General features: G+C 47.9%; 1 long non-coding RNA gene across 2 annotated transcripts in view; it reads right to left on the bottom strand.

Moving 5' to 3' along the window:
• The window catches only part of LOC114701256, a 30732-nt gene that overhangs the window by 5952 nt on the left and 12170 nt on the right, over window positions 1-12610 (bottom strand). For both annotated transcript variants that reach the window (XR_005093070.1, XR_003735803.2), the window contains exon 2: window positions 1-196. This is a non-coding gene — a long non-coding RNA (uncharacterized LOC114701256). The remainder of the gene's footprint in view (window positions 197-12610) is intronic.

Below are 12610 nucleotides of genomic sequence, written 5' to 3'. Positions count from 1 at the left end.
CTCGTCCACTGTCCACTGTCTCTGCACCTTCAGGAGCCCACATTTACTCAGCACAGGGTTCGCGCTCATCGGCTTGGCTTTCAGGGACCCTGCCTCCTGCCTCCCGCTAAACACTCTTCACACACGCCCAGGAGGCTTTGGGTCTCTCCTCTGGAATCACAGCCTTGCACACGCTGACAGCGGATGTTTGCAGCATCTGAAATAGACAGGGATCTCTGGTGATTGGCTAGGAACTAGCCAGGGATGACGGCGGATAACGCATAAGTGCTTGGAGTGTTGAAATACCCGTTCGGCTCCAATGAGCTCAGAAGAGCTTCCAGCCATGTCTCCTTATTTTTGAAGAAGTAGGAAGGTTCTCAGATCTTAGCTTATGGAGCAATTGGCCCTTGACTCCTTCTGCAGCTGCAGGGGCTGAAAGGTCACCACAGGGTCATCTGCGGACACACGAAGCTCTCCCCGGTTCTGCCACGCTTTAAAGGCGGAATGAACACCAGGCCGAGTCTCGCCAATCGTTATCTCTGAGTTGATGTGTTAAATGAGCCTGCTGCCTCCGAGGTTGCAAATGACGAGATTTGTGCCGTTAGGGTAATTTCTACCCGTTTCCTGTTGGATGTGTCAGACCCCCACGGAAAGTCCAAATCTGCCTGCCTGACATACATTTAACACTTCTCTCCTCCAGATTCCAGCATGCTTAACTACTGTTTGCCCAGATGTCAGTCTACACCTGTGGGGTTTACCTCTTGAGGCCTCTGAGAGGTCCCCAGCCTCAACTCCAGACAGCACTTGTGTCTCAGCAGCTAAAGTGGGTGATTACTGGCATATTTACTGTAATTGATAAAAATCACAGGAAATGACATTTTTATTAGTCATTGACTCCAAACCAACATCTACAATGGATGTCATGCCTACAGATCTATTAAAAAAAAAATTATTCTTCCAACACCAGAACTTCATGTTAGTTCTTAATTCCATGGATTTATCCGGCCTCATTTTAATGTGCTATGAGGCTCAGACCTCAGTGAATTCCCTAGACTTTGGACCTGCTGTGTGGGGGCTTGAGGGAGCACAAGGAAAGCATGCTCAGAGACTGAGGATGTAGGAATGGTCTGGACAGGATCTGAGAGGCAATGTGGGCAGAGTCTGCTGTGCCTGCTGCCTGGTGCAGACCGGTGTCTACAAATCCCTTCTCTGCCATGGACTGCTGAGCCATGCAGCCTACGCAGATAAAACAGCCTCTGAGAAGAAGTAAACACACTCTCCTCCCCACAGATCCGGCTCCTTAGAGGGCCTTGCTTACCTGCCCACAGACCCAGGCTGAGCCCCACGGGGTGATCAGTGCCTATCTGCACAGACTGGGGTGGAGAAGGAAGTTGCTACCAGCCATGGTGTGGGTCACAAGGAAAGGCATTGATGTTGGGAACTGACTGGGCTGCAGGGGCTTGGGAGGGGGCTGCAGGAACTAAGACGGAATCTTTCCACAAGAGGCCTAGAATGCGACCCTGTGGGTTCAGCGCTGTCCTGTGAACAGTCCCATGCACATACAGTCAGGCTTGTCCATCACAGGACCTGGGGGCAGTAGGCTGAGGAGGAAGAGGAGGGAGAAGGTTACAGTGTGGGGGATGGGCTTCCACAGAGGAGAGAGAAAAAAATGCAACAGAGACAAGGCAAGAGGAGGGCCGCGTGAAAAAAATTAAGAGATCTGGATGAGAAGGGGGTCAGCCATTGTGCAAATACCTAGGCAGCCAGGCGGGAAAGGCTTCCAATCATGTTCACTGCCGGGGAATTAGGAGTTCATAGGGAGCTAGGAAATGCCAGGTGGGTTGCCATGTGCTGTGGATATCACTCTATATAAATAAAACACTGATGGCCAGGCAGGAAGTATAGGCAGGACAAAGAGAGAGGAGAATTGGGAAAACAGGAAGAAGGAGGAGAGACACTGCAGCCACCGCCAGGATAAGCAGCATGTAAAGACGCCGGTAAGCCACCAGCCACGTGGCAAGGTATAGATTTATAAAAATGGGTTAATATAAGATAAAAGAACAGTTAGCAAGAAGCCTGCCACGGCCATACAGTTTATAAGTAATATAAGCGTCTGAGTGATTATTTTATACATGGATTGTGGGACTGCGGGGCTTGGTGGAGCCTGGAGAGAAGCCCTCCAGCAACAGCCATGTGAGGTGAGGGAGAAGCAGGGTGGCCTCCATGGTAATGCTTGGCTCTGGCCAGGCTGGGCACTGGTGTGGATATGAAGGAGGAGGCTTCGGGGTCTGAGAAGTTGGAAGGGGTGGAGAGTGGAGAGGGATGGAGGTCTGGGAAATGGGCGAGGCTGCTGTTGTCTCCACAGGCCCCTTTGATCTTTAGAACAGTCCTGTTCTTGCCCTTGTCCACATGGACGGTTCTTGCTCACCCTGTGTGACTTAGCCATACAGTGCATTTTCAGCCTTGGACCCGGACCTGGATGGGTCTGGCTCACAGTTCAACCTCTTGTCCTAGTACTGAGGACCACTGTGAGACCAACCAGGTGGAAGATTCAGGGAAGGATGGAAGGACCACCTTTATCTCAGACAGGAAGGAGGGGGAGGAGGGTGGACACATGACTGAGACTAAAGCATCCCAGGCACCAGACGCTTTCAGTTTGCTGTTTGTTCTCAGAAGGGTGCCAAAATGTAGTCGGACTTTCTTTGGACCACCGACTCCCAAATAATGACACAGAGACTTCATTCATTATGAAAGCCTGGCCTTAGCTTAGGCTTGTTCCCGATTAGCCCTTAAAACTTGAATTAACCCATTCATATTAATCTACATTCTGCCACGTAGCTCGTTACCTCTCCTCAGTACCGTACATCTGACCTCCTCTGCATCTTGCTGGCAATTTTCCGCCTCAGACTCTTTCCCAGAGTTCCTATCTTTCCTCGGAAGTCCCACCCCCCCTCTCCTGCCTAGCTATTGGCCCTTCATTAAACTAACCAGAAGGGGCCTTAGACAGAGACACATCTTCACAATGCACAAACAAGATTATCTCACAACAGCGAGGTGGATGTTTTCAATGTCAGTGCTATCAAAAAAGGAAGCCAGAGTTCTGGAAACATGACAATGCACAGACAGGCTCACACAGCATCCTACATATACATTCCACACATGCATTCACTCAGAGAGGCTGCTTTCTGCACAGAGGCCCAGCCCAGGAGTTTGCTCTGTACTTGGAAAACTTAAGGGCAGTCTTGAAGGATAAAGCTTAGGTCTGGGGAGTTGTCTCAGTTGGTAAAGTGCCTGCCAGGTAAGTATGAAGACCCAGGTTCGAGCCCTAGAGCCTCTGTAAAACCCAGACATGGTGGTGTAGCTGAATTGGTGAGCTCCAGGTTCATTGAGGGATCCTGTCTCAAAAAATAAGGTGGAGAGGGATTGAAAAAGGTCCAGGGTATTGACCTCTGACCTCCATATGTATATGTGTGTATAAACACACACACACACACACACACACACACACACACACACACACACACACACGTGAGTGCACACACACACACATGATCAAGCTAATCAATACTCTATTAAAAATTCAGACATTCTGTAATGTGATGTCCACTATGTCCGGCATACAATAAAAAAGTATTAGCTATATCCAGAGACAAGAAATGAGAGAAACCTGTCAAACGTAGCAGAGTTGAAAAGGCAGAGGTGGTGAAGGGATCTGCCACTATAAGGAGGGTGAGCACTTGACGGGGTAAAGGAGAGACAGGGACCAGGAAACCCTGTGAAATTTCAGCCTGTGACTGCTCGGCCTGCAGCATTCGCGTCAGTGAAAACAAGTGTGCGAGAAGGCCGTGCTGCGTTTACTCCCGCCTCCTCCCCGCAAGTGAGCTTGGAACTTCCCAAGTGTCTCCCGGGATGGCTAGTCTGGGTGGTCAGGTTGACAGCATCTGGAGTCAACTAAAGTGCAGGCCAGTGAGCACCCATGAGAGATTTTTGTTTTGTGTTTTGAGATGGGGTCTCTTTTTGTGTAACTCAGAGATCTGCCTGCCTCTGCCTCCCCAGTGGTTGGTCTTCCTTTCTTCCTTCCTTCCTTCCTTCCTTCCTTCCTTCCTTCCTTCCTTCCTTCCTTCCTTCCTTCCTTCCTCCCTCCCTCCCTCTTCCTCCCTCCCTCCCTCCCTCTTCCTTCCTTCCTTCCTTCCTTCCTTCCTTCCTTCCTTCCTTCCTTCCCTCCCTCCCTCCCCCTCCCTCTTTCTTTCTTTCTTTCTTTCTTTCTTTCTTTCTTTCTTTCTTTCTTTCTTTCTTTCTTTCTTTCTTTCTTTCTTTCTTCCTTCCTTCCTTCCTCTCTCTCTCTCTCTCTCTCTCTCTCTCTCTCTCTCTCTCTCTCTCTTTCTTTCTTTTTTCAGGATGATGTTTCTATGTGCAGCCCTGGTGCTGTCCTGGAACTCCCTATGTAGACCAGGCTGGTCTCAAACTCACATAGATCTGCCTGCCTCTGCCTCCCGAGGTCTGGGATTAAAGGCATGTGTCGTCACCACCAGGCTTCTAAGTGCTGTTTCTTTTTTTTTTTTTTTTTTTTTTTTTTTGGTTTTTCGAGACAGGGTTTCTCTGTGTAGCTTTGCGCCTTTCCTGGAGCTCACTTGGTAGCCCAGGCTGGCCTCGAACTCACAGAGATCCGCCTGGCTCTGCCTCCCGAGTGCTGGGATTAAAGGCGTGCGCCACCAACGCCCGGCCTAAGTGCTGTTTCTTAATCAGACTCTTTCAAATAGGAAGACCCACCCCGAATGTGATTGACACCTTCTGGGGGCAGATGGGACAGGAAAGGGACCAGAGAGGTGGCTCAGCAGTTAAAAGAGTGCACACTGCTCTTATGGTTGCAGAGGACCTGAGTTCAGCTCTCAGCACCCACTGAGTACCTCACAGCTGCCTTAACTCCAACTCCTAGGGATCCCACATGGCTCTTGCACAACCCACATGCATACATACACATGCTTAAAAAAAACCAGGAATGGGAGAAAGAGGGTTCGCTCTTTGTCTGCTTTCCCTCGCTCTCACTGATGACATCATCTCTGCTGCTGCTCTGCGCTCCTCCTCTGACATCAGAACTAACTTCTTCAGCCTTTTGACGTAGACTGGAGACCAGCAGCTCTGCAGGAACCCTCCAGGCCTCCTGCACTAGATTGGGACTGCTGAGACATCTGGTCCCACAGATCGAACAACTACCAGATTCTCTGCCTTCCTGTTGTGAAATAGCGCTGCTGTTGGGCTACCCAGAGGTCACCCTGTAAGCCGATCTAATAGATGACTTTTTTTGTTTTTTGTTTTTTGTTTTTTTCGAGACAGGGTTTCTCTGTGTAGCTTTGCGCCTTTCCTGGGACTCACTTGGTAGTCCAGGCTGACCTCGAACTCACAGAGATCCGCCTGCCTCTGCCTCCCGAGTGCTGGGATTAAAGGCGTGCGCCACTACCGCCCGGCTAGATGACTTTTTAATCTATATATTAACTCTATAAGTTCTGTTTCTTTACAGAATCCCTACTAATACAGATACTGTGTGCCACAGCCCTAGTGACCTACTGACACTATGCTCACACTCCCAGACCTGCCGGTAGGTCACTGTCCAGTGAGGGAGCAGCAGCCACGTGAAGCCACCAAACTGAACCCCTGATAGGACAGCTGTGGCAGTCAACACATTCTGAATGGTCTCAGGATAGCTCCATGGTTTTGAGGTCTTGTAGTCAATTTTGTAAAAAAATCTTTTTTTTTTTTTTTTTTTTTTGAATCAATCTGAGAGATTTGACTCGACCTCTGGAGTTGCAATGACTCGGTGATTCATGAAGGAAGGGCTTGGGAGCCGGGGAAGTCAGCTGGGATTGGTTTCCCTTCGCTTTGTTAGCTAACATGTAACATGTTGAGGTAAACACAAGGGCTGAGCCTATGCAAGAGGTTCTTGGAGTTTCAAGAGCAAGGAATTAGTCAGACAGTTTATTATACATGCGGAGGGCTGGGGACATGCCCACTCCTCATGAGGTGGCCATGCTTGGGTATCTGCAGAGTTCGGGGGCATGCCCACTCCTCACGAGGTGGCCAGGCCTGGGTATTTGCAGAGTTCGGGGGGATGCCCACTCCTCACGAGGTGGCCAGGCCTGGGTATCTGCTCCTGGGAAGGAAGCTGTTTTTCCAGGAAACAGCCCCAGTGAACGCAGTGTGCACTCCTTTAGTTGAGAAGCATTTGAGGAAGGATGCCACACTGGTGGGTTGGCTACTACACAGAGTGGACAGTTCTCTCTCTGCTGTTTGTGTTGGTGCTGACCTGGTACTGACCCAGTACTGACCCGCTGTGTTCTTTTTAGATATGCAAAAACATTCCTTCCCATTTTTCTTTATTTTATTGAAAGCAAACTATACCATCCAATGACTCAAAATGTCATGCTTGGCTGGGTGTAGTGATGCATGCCTTTAATCCCAACACCCAAGGGACAGAGGCAGGCAGATCTCTTTGAGTTCAAAGCCAGCTTGGTCTACATAACAAGTCCCAGGCCAGGTAGGGCTATATTGTGAGACCCTGTTCAAAAAAAAAAAAAAAAAAAAAGTCCCGTATGCATGTTAAAACACCGGATGCGGTAGGTACCACTCACTGGTGTGTGAGGGGAACAGGAGGCGGGCATCTTAGGGACACCAGCTTTAAGCTGTGAGTCCTGATAAATTCATGACATAGGAATGCAGACACCTGTCCCTCAGCTGAGTGCTCCTGGTGGCAAACCTGTCCTGGAGAGACAGTTCTAGATCCGTAGGCCTTTCATCTGCGTAAATAATACATAGTCAGAATTTTACTCACACCGAAGTGAGTCCGTGGAGTAACTGAAGAGCCTTTCTTCACACAGTAACAGATGCTGTGAGCAGGTCCCCCTCAGGGAATTCATCTTTTTGCAGATCAGATTGGGAGACTCTCTAAAGAACATCATAAACCTTTGTTTGATCTCTGATTTCCTTCTGACTTAGCAAATGAACCCTTAATTCTATGAGTTCATCCACTCCATTTCTCACTGAACTACTGAGTGACCTGAACTTCAAACTGAAACTCCCCTTGTGGGAGACTTATTTTCTTTTTGATCTTTTGAGAAAGGATTTCTCTGTGTAGCCCTGCCTTGTAGTGGGTAGCTGTTCTCACCACGATGTGAGGCTTCACCCCTACTGAGGTAGGTGGTAACTGTTCCACCTGCCTATGACCTTGAAGTACATGCCCTTAAGGGTAGAGCAGCTGGTGACCCTTAAGACCTGGAATGTAAGTACATGGCTTTCTCTTCACTACCTCATGATTTTGGATGCTGGGACAGACCAGGGCAGATCTCACCAGAGAACAGTGTTGGACCATGCCTCACCCTTCCAGGATCCTGCGACACATTCCTCTATTTGTCTTGTGAGTTTTCTTTCACAGATAAATTCCTTTGCCCATTAAGCAGGCTCTGTAGATTGCTATCGATATAATCCCATTATTGGCTGTCCTGGAACTCACTCTGTAGACCAGGCTGGCCTGAAACTCACAAAGGTCCGCCTGCCTCTGCCTCCCAAGTGCTGGAATTAAAGGCGTGCGCCACTGCCTAGCCCCTTGTGTGAGATCATGTGCCTGTGATTTCTAGAAGGTTTTTCTGATCTCATATTAATAGGAGTTTTGGTTTCCTTACTTAATTAACCTCCACATGTGGTTGTGAAAGCCAGCCACAATTGCTTCGTGTTTCAGCCTTTGTGTTCTTGCTGTGTGGAGAGATGATATTTGGGAAAGCGATGTGCCTGTGTGTACATGCCCTGTGACACACTCGAGGTTGGGTATCATCATAAGATGACACCCCACAACTGGCTGCCCCTCCATTTGCCATCTTTGTAAGAAGGCAAATCTGGGGAGCAGCTGAGCATGGTGCCCTTTTGGGCTTGCTGCTCATGTGGATTGTGAGGACAGGACTTTTCTTATTCTCTATTCAAGTTCTGAACCTTGACCAGTGTCTTGCCATAAAAGACTTCCAAAGTGCTCATTTTGATTTTGAGATTCCCTAAGTCCATTCCAATTTAATGTTCAGGAAATTTATGCAGGTTTTTAGCCACAGCTGTTCCTTTTGACTTTCCTTGGGGGTCTTTTGCTCCAATGCCAACCTTTTTCAGTGATGGAGAATGCTGCTGAATCAACACTGTGTAGACACTGGACAAATTTCCACTCTGAAGACTTTTAAATATGAATTATGAGTCACTGGGTTTTTTGAGACCTCTTTCTATGGTGATCTCTTGGCTGACTCTCACCGCCTGAGAAGGTCTCATGTCTGCAGATGAACTGAAATGTTTATGTGCAGCCCTCAACCAGCCCTGACTGGCTTGTGTCCTTTAGGCAAGTGCTGGCTCCTGCCACCTCAGTCTCTCTTGATCACTTGCCTTTCATGGCTCCTATTGGTGGAGGTGGTGGTGTGGTCTGTTACCATGGTGCTGCTTATCACTGTGGTACCCGTCATCACTGTGGGTCTGCCATCCACTACGGTAGCGTCTGTCATGGTGGTGGGTCTGTCACTTTGGTGGAGTGCTGTGGGAGGTCTTTCTGTACGCTGTGAATATGTATTGCTCTGATTGGTTGATTAAAAAAAAAAAAGCTGCATTGGCCTATGGCAAGGCAGCTTAGAAGCAGGCGGGGAAAATCCAAGGAGAGAGACAGGAAAGAGAAAGATAGAGTCTAGAGAAACGCCAGCACCGCCAGGAGAAGCAAGATGTGAAAGTACCGGTAAGCCACGGCCACATGGCGACTTACAGATGAATAGTAATGGGTTAAGTTATAAGAGCTAGCAGCAAGAAGCCTGCCATAGGCCATGCGATTGGTAATTAATATCAAGCCTCTGAATGATTATTTTATAAGTGGCTGTGGGACCTTGGGGCTGGGCGAGACCGGAGAAACCTTCCAGCTACAGAGGAGCCTGTCACTGTGATGGGTCTGTTATCATGTCCCACCTCTTCTAACTCGTGTATAGAGCCCGTGAGAAGCCTTCCATCACAAGCTGTGTGATAATCCCCCGGGTGGTAGTGTCATCATGAGTGCTGGCTGTCGCCGTTCCTGTGCGGCCATACCTCCCTTCCTACCTTAGGTCAAGTGGACCAAGTCTCCTCGTGTTGAAGGGAGAAGTGTGAGAACTGGAGTATTAAACCGTGGGGTAAATTAAGGACAATCACAGCCACCATGAAAACATGTGTGAAGGATCCTACCATCCAGGGACTTTTGAAGTGACTGTGCATGGACTCAGGCTGCCAATCCCAGAGGTGGGGGTGAATAAGCAAGGGTAGCAGACCCAGGACACTTCTCCAAGCCTAGATGGCCGTCAGCGCACCTCTAACGTGGCGGCTCCAAACACCTCATGATTTAGCCTTGTGGAGTCCAGATCTCTTCCCTCCCTGCATGGGTTGGTTGGGCTGAAGGTCAGATAGTGTGTTATAGCATGGTGAAGGCTGATGCTTGAAAACACAGAGGTAGAGGAACCAGAGCTAGCCTGCCTTGATCGTGGGGAGTCAAGAATGTGGGAGACAAAGGGGGAAAAGAGAGAATTGTGTGAGAAAAACGGAAGATGTCTAAGACTCAGTAGAAGAGAAAACCCCAATGCAGCCAGTCACGCAAAGCCTAAGACAGACCAGAGGACAAAGAAGCGAAGCCCGAGCAGATTTGTTTTTCCTTCTCAGAAACCACATGATGTAAGAATTAGGTGATAAGAAAAGTGAGGAGTAAAGGGGTGGGAGCGATTTATGAACAACACGTTTTGTGAGTATGAGGGATGAGGAGGGATGAGAAGACTTAGGAAAACCAAGGAGAAATGCACAGAATCTTAAGAAACACCCTAGTTCTTACAGCAGAGCCGTGAGAGGCCCAGATAACAATATTAGGGTCTGAAATGACTGTCTGAAGCCCAGATGGAGAACTGTTGGTCCAGAAGGACCCCCCCTCCCCCCCCTGCCCGCCCCGGCCTGGTATAGGCAGCTATCCCACTTCCAACACGGCAGGTTTATCTGCAGAAAACTAGGCAAACGGGCAGTCGATGCCGAGACCACAGGCACAGACTAGGGACAAGGAGGACACAGGATGAAAAGGACGGTTAAGTAAAGTCCAGGGGCTGGACTGCAGGCCCCTTGATCCCACGCTATTCAGCACCAAAAATGCCTATTGGTGAGTACAGAGTTCTCTACAGAAGAACTCATGGCGCAGGGGGAATAATAAGGCAGAGAGATATCGGAACTCCTGCAACAAAACAGTTAAGTTGTGGACTACTGAAAAGCTTCCAAGCGTCCTATAGCCCACACCCGAGGCTCCCACCAGATTGTTGGTGCCCTGCTTTAAAATACGAAGACACACTAAGGGTAGCCAGACATTCTCAGAAAGCCTCCATATGAGAGATCGCATCTGAGACTAACAGGCAAAGGAGATTCAGAAAAGGTAGAACAGAAAGTATTTCCTAGAAAAACTCAGAAAGGAGGTATTTAATTCATAAAACAAAATCAGTACAATGTTTAAAACAAAAAAGACAAGCAGAGGGAAAAAAAAAGGTCTGGAGGACACAAGCATGATTACCAAATAAAATAGACATAGAACAAGGGGAAAGTTTGAGAAACTGTAACAAAATGAAACCAGAAGAGAAAGAGGAAAAACAGTAGAGAACACTATGAAAATCACAAGATGGTACAGAAGTTATCACCCTAATAAGAATCTTACAAAAAGAGAAACAGAAAAAAAAAACAGGTTTTAAAGACATAATTTGCACATCAGATTTCTCCGAATTAAAGTGTATGATTTTCAAGATTGAAAGGGCACACCAAATTTCCAGCGCAATGGATAAGAAAAGACTCGTGTCCATGCACATCGCCGTGCAATTTCAAAGACCAGAAATTAAAGAAATAAAAACCCAAGAAGGCTGTAGATTGGATTTTAAAACCAAGCAAGAGAAACGAAGTAGGTCACATGGAAAGGATCAGGAATCAGTCAACAGGCTCATGGTGGCTGGCAGCTTCCCACCAAGAACCAGACACCGGCTGTACTCTCCCTCTGCCCACCACGCTCAAGCCCCCGTGATAACAGAGAGAGAGGTGGTACCCTCTGCCTCCAGCTTAAAAGGAAATAGCCTTGGCAAGGGATGCACAAGGCTGCTCACTGAAAACTGCAAAAGATAACTAAGAACAGGTAAAGAGTGTTTAATAAGGGGGCTAAAGATGAACGTTGTAAAGACAGCAATTGCTCCGAAATTCATCTATAAATTCTAGGACATCTCAAAGTTGCAGAGTGTGTGTGTGTGTGATGCTTCTGACTCTTCAGTCCCGGGGAGTGAACCCAGAGCCTGGTACATGCCAGACAAGCGTTCCACCTTGACCTATGCCCCTCTCCTTTAAGGAAAGGGAGGAGAAGGTCTTGGTAAGTTAGTTAGGTGGTCTTCCTTCCTCAGCCTCCTGAACATCTGGAAGCAGAGGAGTACAGCATCATGCCTGGCCAAGAGAAAGAATGTCTTTGCTTATATTTATTTGAGGGCAAAGTTAAAATTTTTGTATGAAAATTCAAAATACATGGAAGAACTAGAACACTATTTTTTTGGGGGGGACAAAAGTGGGTAACTTACACTACATGTCTTTGGTACTTATTGCAAACACACACACACACAGACTGTATGATGCTGGGACCAAGATGGATTCATTGATCAATGTGCAAACTGAACCATAAAAGTAGACCTAGGCACATATAGCTTATTGATTTGGAGGAACAGTGTTTTATTCATTCATTCATCTTTTCATTTATTTGTTTGTTTGTTTATCTATTTATTTAAAGGCAGAGTCTTAGTATGAAGCCCAGGCTAGCCTTGGTCAGGCATCTACTCCCAAACTTCTGATCCTCATGCCTTAGTTCACAGGCAGGGATTATGGGTGTAGGCCACCATATCTGGCTGTCCCAATTGATTTTTTAAAAAATATTTTTATTTATTTTTATTTTATATGTATATGAGTGCTTTGCTTGCATATATGTCTGTACATCACATTTGTGTCTGGTGCCCAAAGAGGTCAGAGAAGGCCATCAGATCCCCTGGAACTGGAATTACAGATGATTCTTAGCTGCTTTGTATGTACAGGAAAAATCTAACCAGGGTCCTCTGCAAGACAAGTGTTCACACTGTGAGCTGTCTCTCCAGGCCCTGGACAAGTGTTCACACCCTGAGCTGTGTCCCCAGCCCCTGGACAAGTGCTCACACCCTGAGCTGTGTCCCCAGCCCCTGGACAAGTATTCACACCCTGAGCTGTGTCCCCAGCCCCTGGACAAGTGCTCACACCCTGGGCTGTGTCTCCTGCCCCTGGACAAGTGCTCACACCCTGAGCTGTGTCCCCAGCCCCTGGACAAGTGCTTACACCCTGGGCTGTGTCTCCTGCCCCTGGTCTCACTGATTTTTGACAGATGCTGAGGCAATGGATGTCTAAAGGATGATGATGTCTTCAAAATACCAGACTAAAACAAGTAATCCTGTGCAAAAGATGCACCCTTCCCTCACACAACGGACCACTGCGTGAGCAGGGACTACATGATGCTCAACGTCATTTGACAGAACTCCTATGGGGTGACAACTTTGTCCTGACCACGGGAGAGCCCATT

The sequence above is a fragment of the Peromyscus leucopus genome, chromosome 17 (genome assembly GCF_004664715.2).
Source record: "Peromyscus leucopus breed LL Stock chromosome 17, UCI_PerLeu_2.1, whole genome shotgun sequence".
Lineage (NCBI taxonomy): Eukaryota > Metazoa > Chordata > Mammalia > Rodentia > Cricetidae > Peromyscus > Peromyscus leucopus.
The sequence above is the reverse complement of the archived record's forward strand: the minus strand, read 5'-3'. Positions and strand labels throughout refer to the sequence as shown.